Genomic DNA, 9,183 nt, shown 5'->3' on the forward strand with positions numbered 1-9,183 from the left:
GTGTGCAGTGGCTTCCCTCGCCCCTTGTCAGGCACCACTGTTCTGCAGTTGGACGGGCAGGGCTGTTTCTCAAAATGCAGCCCCCCTATAGCAGAATCATCTAAAACCTAAAAGATGATATAGAGAGTCACCATCATGATTCAATATGTGAAAAATGTTATTGTTTAATCAATGACATAGCATGATCCCAATAAAAATACCAGCAGGATTTTTAAGGATTAGACCAGCTGAATCTAAAATTTTGTAAGGAAAAAATAAGATTATCCAGAAAAATTCTTAAAAAAAGGAACTTTTAAAAAGGAACTAGTTCTCCCAGACATTAAATGTATATTCTAAAGTTACTGTAGTCAAAACATCATGATTCAGGTATATGATTAGATAGATTAGTGGTACAGAATAAAAGTAGTCCCAAATTCATATGGAAATTTAGAATATAATGAAGACACATTTCAGTGTGAAAAGGAGATAAGGTTTTTTTTTTTTTTTTGGCAGTATATATAGCTGGGTAGTCATCAGGAAAAAATCAGATCCTTGAGAGAAGGAATACAGATTTTTTTTTTCCTTTTTATATTTGAAATTAGGGAAGCCTTTTAAGAAAACATTTTTTGAAAGATAGAAAATACAGGTGCTCTGATGCATTGTTAGAGGAAGTATAGGTTGGTACATTCTCTTAGGAGATTTGGGAAATATCTGCCAAAGTTTAAAAATGCCTACCAAAGTTTAAATGTATGTGTCCTTTGATTAATCATTTTCACTTCTTGGTATTTGTCCTGCAGATAAATGCTTTAGGTTTGGGTTTACTTCATCATATTTCCACATGTGTGAATATACAGGTTATTCTTCACACTATTTCTTACAATAGTAAAATATTAGAAACAACTTACTTTTCCATCTGTCAGAGACTATTTATACTGATATAAAAATGCAGCTTTTAAAAACTGAGGGAGGGCTGGGTGTGGTGGCTCACGCCTGTAATCCTAGCACTCTGGGAGGCCAAGGCGGGCAGATTGTTTGAGCTCAGGAGTTCGAGACCAGCCTGAGCAAAAACGAGACCCTGTCTCTATTAAAAAATAGAAAGAAATTAGCCAGACAATTTAAAGTATATATAGAAAAAATTAGCTGGGCGTGTTGGCGCATGCATGTAGTCCCAGCTACTTGGGAGGCTGAGGCAGGAGGATCGCTTGAGCCCAGGAGTTTGAAGTTGCTGTGAGCGAGGCTGACGCCATGGCACTCCCTTCCCTTATCTCCATCACACGCAGCAGAGTGAGACTTTGTCTCAAAAAATAAATAAATAAATAAATAATCGAGGGAGGTAGTTTTTAAAAAGTTATTGCTATTGTCTGATTTTCAAGATGTAGTATGAAGTGAAAAGGTAGGGTGCCAATGATATATGATACTATATAAAAATATTTTTACATATACTGAATACCTCTGAAATGCTACAGAAGAAGCTAATATTAGTGGCTGTGTTAGAGGAGAACTGGGTGGCTAGGGGTAAGGTGGGAAGGAGATTTAGTTTTCATAATTAATATCTTGAATCTTGAGTTTTGTGCCATGGTGATACAAGATGTATCTGGGGAAAAAAAAGTGATAGTTGGTAAAAGCAAAAAAAAAAATTCCACCAAATTTTCATCTTTATCAACTTATCAGAATCTCCAAGGGTGAAATCACCCCGAATCTCCATTTGAAAAATGTTTTCCATAGTACTGGTAAAAACCATATAACATTGGTGTCGTTGAAAATAAATTTTTAAAAACTCCACATAACATGAGCTTTATCATGGTAATCATTTCTAAGTGTATGGTTTAGTAGCGTTAAGCATATTTACATTGCTGACCAAAACTTTTTATCTTGTAAAACTAAAACTCTATACCCATTAAACAATAACTTTCCTTTTCCCCCTACCACCTTCCCCTGCTACCCACCTACTTTATGTTTCTATGAACTTGACTACTTTAGTGACCTCATTTAAGTGGAATCATGCAGTATTTGTGACTGGCTTATTTCACTTGACATGATGTCCAGTAGGCTTATTCATGTTATAGCATATGGCAGAATTCCATTCCTTTTTAAGGCTTAATTATACTCCATTGTGTATGTACCATATTTGGTTTATCTCTTTATCCCTTGATGGGCGTTTGGGTTGGCTATTGTGAATAGTGCTGGTATTATCATGGGCATATGGACATCTCTTCAAGACCCTGCCTTCAATTCTTTTGACTATATTCCAGAAATGGGATTGCTGGATCATGTGGTATTTCTATTTTTAATTTTTTGAGGACCTGTAATCATGTTTTCCATAGCACCTGCACCATTTTACAGTCTCACCATCAGTGCACAGGGTTTCTGATTTCTTCACATCCTCACCAACACTTATTTTTTGTTTTTTTGATAATAGCCATCCTAAAGGGTATGAGGGGATCCTAATCTATATTTTTTTTTTTTTTTTTTTGAGACAGAGTCTCACTCTGTTGCCCAGGCTAGAGTGGGTGCCGTGGCGTCAGCCTAGCTCACAGCAACCTCAAACTCCTGAGCTCAAGCGATCCTCCTGTCTCAGCCTCCCTAGTAGCTGGGACTACAGGCATGCACCACCATGCCCGGCTAATTTTTTCTATATATATTTTTAGCTGTCCATATAATTTCTTTCTATTTTTAGTAGAGGATGGGGTCTCTCTCTTGCTCAGGCTGGTCTCGAACTCCTGAGCTCAAACGATCCGCCCACCTCAGCCTCCCAGAGTGCTAGGATTACAGGCATGAGCCACCGCGCCCGGCCTCTAATCTATATTTTTAACAAGCATTTTGATGTATTTCTCAGTGAGCTATGATGGCGCCGTTGCACTCCAGCCTGGGTGCCAGAGGAAGACCACGTCTCTTAAAAGAAAAATCATGTATTTCTCATATACTTTAAAAAAGCTTTATGAAGTTATGAAGTACACTTAAAGATTTTATAGTTTGATTACCTAAAAAATGCAACTAGTACTCAGTTTTTAGAACTGTTATCTGTGTGCTTTGTTTCTGTAACTTAAAGTACATGTTGTATAATCAGATTGTCTAGGGATAATACCCTTCACTCTCCTGCCACCCCCATTTTTTTCTTTTATTTAGTTAGCTGTAAAAGAATTGCCCGGGGAACAGACTCAGCTGTGTGTACTTAACCCCAAGATGTTTTGCTCACCTTAATTCTTTTCTCCAATATAGTTAAAATTCTAAGGTTTTACATGTTATAAGAATTCCAATGGTATACCAACATTCAAAATATTATGTTTTAATAAAAAACTGACTGTCCTTTTTACTTGGCATGAGAGGATTTGAGCTGTTTAGTTTTAATTGAGAATACTAAGATCCTAGTAACAAAGGGAAAAGAAGTATAAATTGTCCTTAAATTTTTTTCCTCCATTTCCAAGAAAATTTTAGGGTGTGAGTGTTCTACAACAAAATTAATAGCTTTGGAGTATTTTGCATTTGGAGTAAATTCCTTGCGTTTTTTGTTTTTCTGACTTGAAGTTCCTGAAATTGTTATTCTGGAACTGTTATTGCAGAGTGCCCATTCTTTCTGGCAGGTATTTTTTCTTGAGAAGTATTATTTCTAAAATCACATCACTGTATGAGTATCCAGCTATAACCTATGACTACATCATGAGTATTAGAAGTCATTTTGAAATAACTTTTACCAGACTTTAAGGTTCCTTACTGTGCCATTTTCTCCTTTTTGACGGTTTTTATTTGGATATTTAGGACTGAACTGCTGCATTTATTCTATCTGGTGTGTGAGTTGGTAGAGGAGGGTTCAGGTAGTTGTATGGCTTGAGAAGAGTGGGAGTTCAGTCCTCACTGTGAATTGTGAGAAGATGATGAAATCCTTTATATCCGTTTCCATAGACCTGCATTTCAATGACTCACATTTTAATGAGAATTGGTTGTGCAGCTGCAACCCTGGCAACAAAGCCTAGGAGAAAAGCATGGGGGCAGCATTCCAGAAATCAAGGCAGGCCCTGGTCTCATGTGGAGCTGAGCCAATGAAACAGATAAAATATAAAGCATTTACTAGAATTAAGACCAATACTTTCTTTGGCATAGTGGAGTTGAAAATTTTCCACACGTTTTATTTAAAAAGTCCAAAGCTGTCATACGTTGCACACTCAATAAGAGTAGCTATATTATATTCTCTTTTAGTATAAAAATAAAATACTCTTGGAAGTTAATATTTCTGTGAATTATATCTAAAATGTGATTACTGGCCCATTCTTGGTGAAGTCTATGTTTTCAAAACACAGGGTATGAAATTTGTCAGATTTTTAAACACAAGCTTTGAGGTTTTAATAACTTTAAAAATTAAATGGTCATAGCAGTTTTAATGTGAATGTCGCATGGTTATTGGACTCCATAGATTCCCTTAAATAATACAATTTATTAAATATATTCTCCTAATGCTATGACAGTGACTAATCTATCATTAAACCATAATTTCATTATTACCTGGTTTTTATACAATTATGTTGCATCTGGGTTTTCCCTCCTATTACAATAGGAAATACTACAATAAAACATTTTTGTCCATATAAGTATTTTGCTTTCTTTTAGATTACTCAGGATTATTTTTGTATTTCCAGAAGCGTTACTAATGCATTAAATGTAAACATTTTCAATAATTTCTGACAGTGTGTATGCAATTAGTAGTTTCTCTACTTCTTTCCCTTTATTGATTACCGCGTTTTAAAATTCATTGAATAGATGTGAAATGGTAGATGCAGTTTTTGTTTTTAATTTTAATTTCTTTAATTACGAACTTTGAACATTTTAAAAGAAGCCTACTAGCTTCTCCTCTGTGGATTGTAAATTTTACATCCTTTTCCCGTTTATCTATTGGAAATCCATTAGTTGTTTTAGGTAATAGTCCTGAGAATCTCTCAAATTGAATGTGGTAAACTTCTCATTCATTCTGTATGTACATACTAATATGTGCCAGACCCTGTTATAGGTTGAACAAAACATCATGATGTAATTGCAAACTCCTCGAGCTAAAAGGACTCTTAGATGGTGTTTTCATTTTTCACCTAAGAAAACTGAGATCCCATCCCAAATTACATGATCAGTAATTAACCTTAGGGAATTGTGGCCGAACTGGAATTAAAGCTCTGTAGGCATCATTGCCTCCATAGTCTTCCATGTATCTCCTCTTTGCTCTTCCAGATATGATACCAGATTTCTTCCCACTGCCCCTGCTGCTTCTGCTATACTGTGGATTCCTGTGGCCTAAGCAAACATTGGTTTTTACCATTCCTTTGGCCGCAGTGATTGGTTTGGGAATGACAAGTCAGCCAAGTTGATCCAGTTAGATGGTAGCCTTGAATTTTCATTACCATTAAGTGCTAATAAGTATTTTTAAAAATGTTTACATGTTTTTACCTTTTAATTTGAATTATCTAGTTATATAGTTTCCAAACATGAGATTTTAAAAACCATCTTTTTGTCATTAATTTCTAATTTTATCCCATTTTTGTAAGAGAATACAGTCTGTCTGGTATTGATCCTCTCAAGTGTTTTGAGGCACGCTTTTTCTATTATACGACCAGTGTGTGTACGTGCTGTATGCTCATGAAAATAATAGGTATTCTTAGTTTTTTTCCTGGGATCTTCAATATGTCTACTTATATTGTTCTCTTCTTGATGAATTGATGTTAAAATTCTCAACTACACTTGAATTTTTACACATGTATTTGTGGTATTTATTCCTGACGTATATTGAAGCCTTCTTGTTTGCTGTGGATGTGTTCATCATGATGATACATTTTTGTTATATCAGTATATAATATCTGAATTTGTCCTTTATGATATTTTTTGCCTTAAATTTTATTATGATTGCTACTGTAGCTTTATTTTTATTCATAGTCATCTGATGTATCCTTTCTTAAATATGTCTCTTTTAGGGACTATATTGCTTTATCATTTTTTAACCCACCATAAAATCTTTGGCCTAATTTGTTTTCAAATTGGCAAGTTCAACTCACTTACATGATTGTAATTTTTTTTTTTTTTTTTTTTTTTTTGAGACAGGGTCTTGCTCTGTCTCCCAGGCTAGAGTGCCATGGCATCATCATAGCTCACAGCAACCTCAAACTCCTGGGCTCAAGTGATCCTCCTGCCTCAGCCTCTGGAGTAGCTGGCACTATAGATTCCTGCCACCTTGCCCAGCTAATTTTTCTATTTTTTGTAGAGATGGGGTCTCGTTCTAAATCAAGCTGGTCATGAACTCCTGGCCTGAAATGATCCTCCTGCCTCGGCCCCTGTTGTAATCACTCTAATTGGGCTTACTTTTGGTCCTTTTCCCCCTTTCCTGCCTTTCATTGGATAGGTTGAGTTTTTTTTTTTCTATTATTGTTCTTACGCTGGTTGTCCTTTAGACCTATTCCTGTTTATTTCTGCATGTTGATTACACTTAAAGTAGCTTTTTCTTCCCCCACATATGACAAATACTCTAGCGCACTCTTATGTTCTCTGGGTGTGTGTCCTGACTTCCCGTCCCCAATGAATGTATTGCTAGTATTTTAGGTCAGAGTTTTTTTCGATATCAAGGCATATCGAAAAGGCATTCTTTTACTTTGTCTCTCCCTTTTTCTTTTTCTTTTCAATATTCCTCCAAGATTGTGCTTAGTGGGCTTTTTATGACATTCTGAGGCTTTGTGTTCTTGGGAATATTTTTGCCGAACCTATTGGAATGATATTTGTCTGGATGTAAAATTCTAAATGTAAAGTTCTTTTAATTCAAGACTTTTAAAATAGAGGTAACAATCCCTTACCTGGAATTCCAAAATCAAAAAAAGATCTGAAAACCAAAGGGCTTCTTGTAACTCATTTGGCAACAAAACCCAACAAGCTGACAGGAGGCTATTTATGGCTCATTTGGCAGAAGAACCCAACCTGAACTGACATGAGGGTATTTATGGCTTTAATTCATCTCATTTAGTGTGAGTATTTACAGATTTTGCTTCAAAATATTAATGAGTTCAATTATGGGTTAGTGCCTTAGACACTGCTCTGGATGTTACATACTATGTGATATATACCATATTACTTTAGTAAAATCTGAAAAAGTCTTGTCTTAGTCTGTTTTGTCTGTCTGTAACAGAACACCACAGACTGGGCAGTTTATAATGAATCAGAAGTTTATTGGCTCACAGTTCTGGAGGATAGGAAGTCCAAGATCGAGAGGCTGGTATCTCACTGGGCAGAGAAAGCGAGGCAGTGGGGGAACTCGCCCCTTTATAATGAACCCTTCCTGATGGACGCACTCTCAGTGCAGGGCCAGCATGAATCCGTCCGTGAGGGCTGATCCTTAGTCCCAATACTGTTGCATTGGACATTGAGTTTCCAACACATGCTTTTTAGAGGATACATTCAAGCTATAGCAATTTTAAATTCTGAAAAAACCCTTGCCTCAAGAAGTACGGATTGTGAATTTGGGTTACTCCATCTTGTATCCAGTGTTACTTACTGCGATATATATTAATCTTATTCTTTTGCTTTGGCGTTGGTCTATTCTTTTCTTTCAGTGTTTTCGAATTTTTTCTGTGGTGAACTTAAATTTTCTAGGAATAGTTTCCTCTGTTATTTGGCTCTTTGAGCCCTTATAATATTGACTTCTTTTATCTTTAATTCTGGGAAAGTTACCCTCATTATTTCTTGAAATGCTTTATTTCTTCCTTCCTGAAACTCCAATTATCTGGATATTGTCTCTTTTTCATGCTCAATATTTCTACTTGATTCTTTTTCGTTGTTTCTTGTTTCATTTGGTAGTGTTTACATCTCTCATTGACTTCTTAGGGCTGTATTCTTGGATCCTCCATTCCAATAATTCTACTTCAGATGGCATAAATTGTTTAGTGTGTTGTCTTTCTTTTACAGTAGTTTTATGCTCCAGATGTATCTATTTGTCTATGTCCCTTGGGGTGGGTATTAGTTACTTACTCTAATGCCTATTGGAATTTGTGTCAGTTCAAGTGAGTTTAAGGAGAGGAAGGGCTTGAGTCTCAGGTCAGCCAGCCGCCTGGCACCGCTGAAGTGCTGTTGAGTCTCCTCTTGGCTGATGCTGCATCAGGCAACTTCTGATGAGGGTTTGCTTCTTACACTCTCAGAATGAGTAATATCGGGAAGAGGTAGTGTCCTTAGATCATAACTCCCTCTCGGCTCCATACCCCTGGCCCTTGCTGTGGGAGCACGAGTGGGGGCAGGAAGGGTGAGTGCCCAGCGGCACTGTACCTGTTTCCACAGCTTCCCCCACAGGGCTTTTGTGTTGTCTGGAGTTTATCTTGCTGCCAAAGACATCTAGGCTGTTGCTGCTAATTTCTGTGGTGAAGGGACAATCGAGGAGGGGCAAGGGCAGAATTCAAAAGAGCTTTTAGCTAATCTGTCTTTTAACTCTGACCTCTGCTGCCCTTTGCTTCTGGTCACCAGTTTCCTCTCAGATAAGTTCAGTACAGCTTCTGGTATCTCCAGCAGTTTCTGTTTGTTTTTGTTGCTGCTGCTGTTACTGTTCCTGGAATCTGGATTTACTTCCATGTTTTTTCCTTCCCAGGGTTGATTCTGTTGGGACAAGAAGCCTGTGACAGTTTGCAATCTTGATAGGAATTGGATGACCTCATTTGGGCCAATAAGGATAGTTACACAAAGATTTCCTCAAAAACATGAAAATCTTTGGTTAGAAAGTGTATGCAAACAAAATATATACAAACTAAATGAAAATAATCATGTACGGGTTCCTGTTATCTATTGCCATATAACCAACTATCTTAGAACTTAGTGGTTATAATGAGCAATTCTTTTATTAATAATTTACCTCTCATTTTTGAAAGTCAGGAATTTGGGCAGGTATTGGCACATCTTGTTTTATTTATTCATGTTTTTTTTTTTTTGAAACAGAGTCTCACTGTGTTGCCCAGGCTAGAGTGCCGTGGCGTCAGCCTAGCTCACAGCAACCTCAGACTCCTAGGCTCAAGGGATACTACTGCCTCACCTCCCGAGTATACGGGACTACAGGCATGCGCCACCATGCCTGGCTAATTTTTTCTATTTTGAGTTGTTTGGCTAATTTCTTTCTATTTTTAGTAGAAATGGGGTCTCGCTCTTGCTCAGGCTCATCTTGAACTCCTGAGCTGAAGCAGTCCTCCCGCCTTGGTCTCTCATGGT

General features: G+C 37.0%; 2 long non-coding RNA genes across 3 annotated transcripts in view; one reads left to right on the top strand and one right to left on the bottom strand.

Annotated features, from left to right (window-relative positions):
• LOC138379715 (uncharacterized) overlaps positions 1-8,657 on the top strand; it is a 34,227-nt gene extending 25,570 nt beyond the window's left edge. Inside the window, exon 3 of the long non-coding RNA XR_011232285.1 lies at positions 8,573-8,657. This is a non-coding gene — a long non-coding RNA (uncharacterized lncRNA). The remainder of the gene's footprint in view (positions 1-8,572) is intronic.
• The window catches only part of LOC138379714 (uncharacterized), a 171,056-nt gene that overhangs the window by 120,485 nt on the left and 41,388 nt on the right, over positions 1-9,183 (bottom strand). The gene's annotated exons all lie outside the window — the stretch shown is intronic.

The sequence above is a fragment of the Eulemur rufifrons genome, unplaced genomic scaffold (genome assembly GCF_041146395.1).
Source record: "Eulemur rufifrons isolate Redbay unplaced genomic scaffold, OSU_ERuf_1 scaffold_125, whole genome shotgun sequence".
NCBI classification, from domain to species: domain Eukaryota; kingdom Metazoa; phylum Chordata; class Mammalia; order Primates; family Lemuridae; genus Eulemur; species Eulemur rufifrons.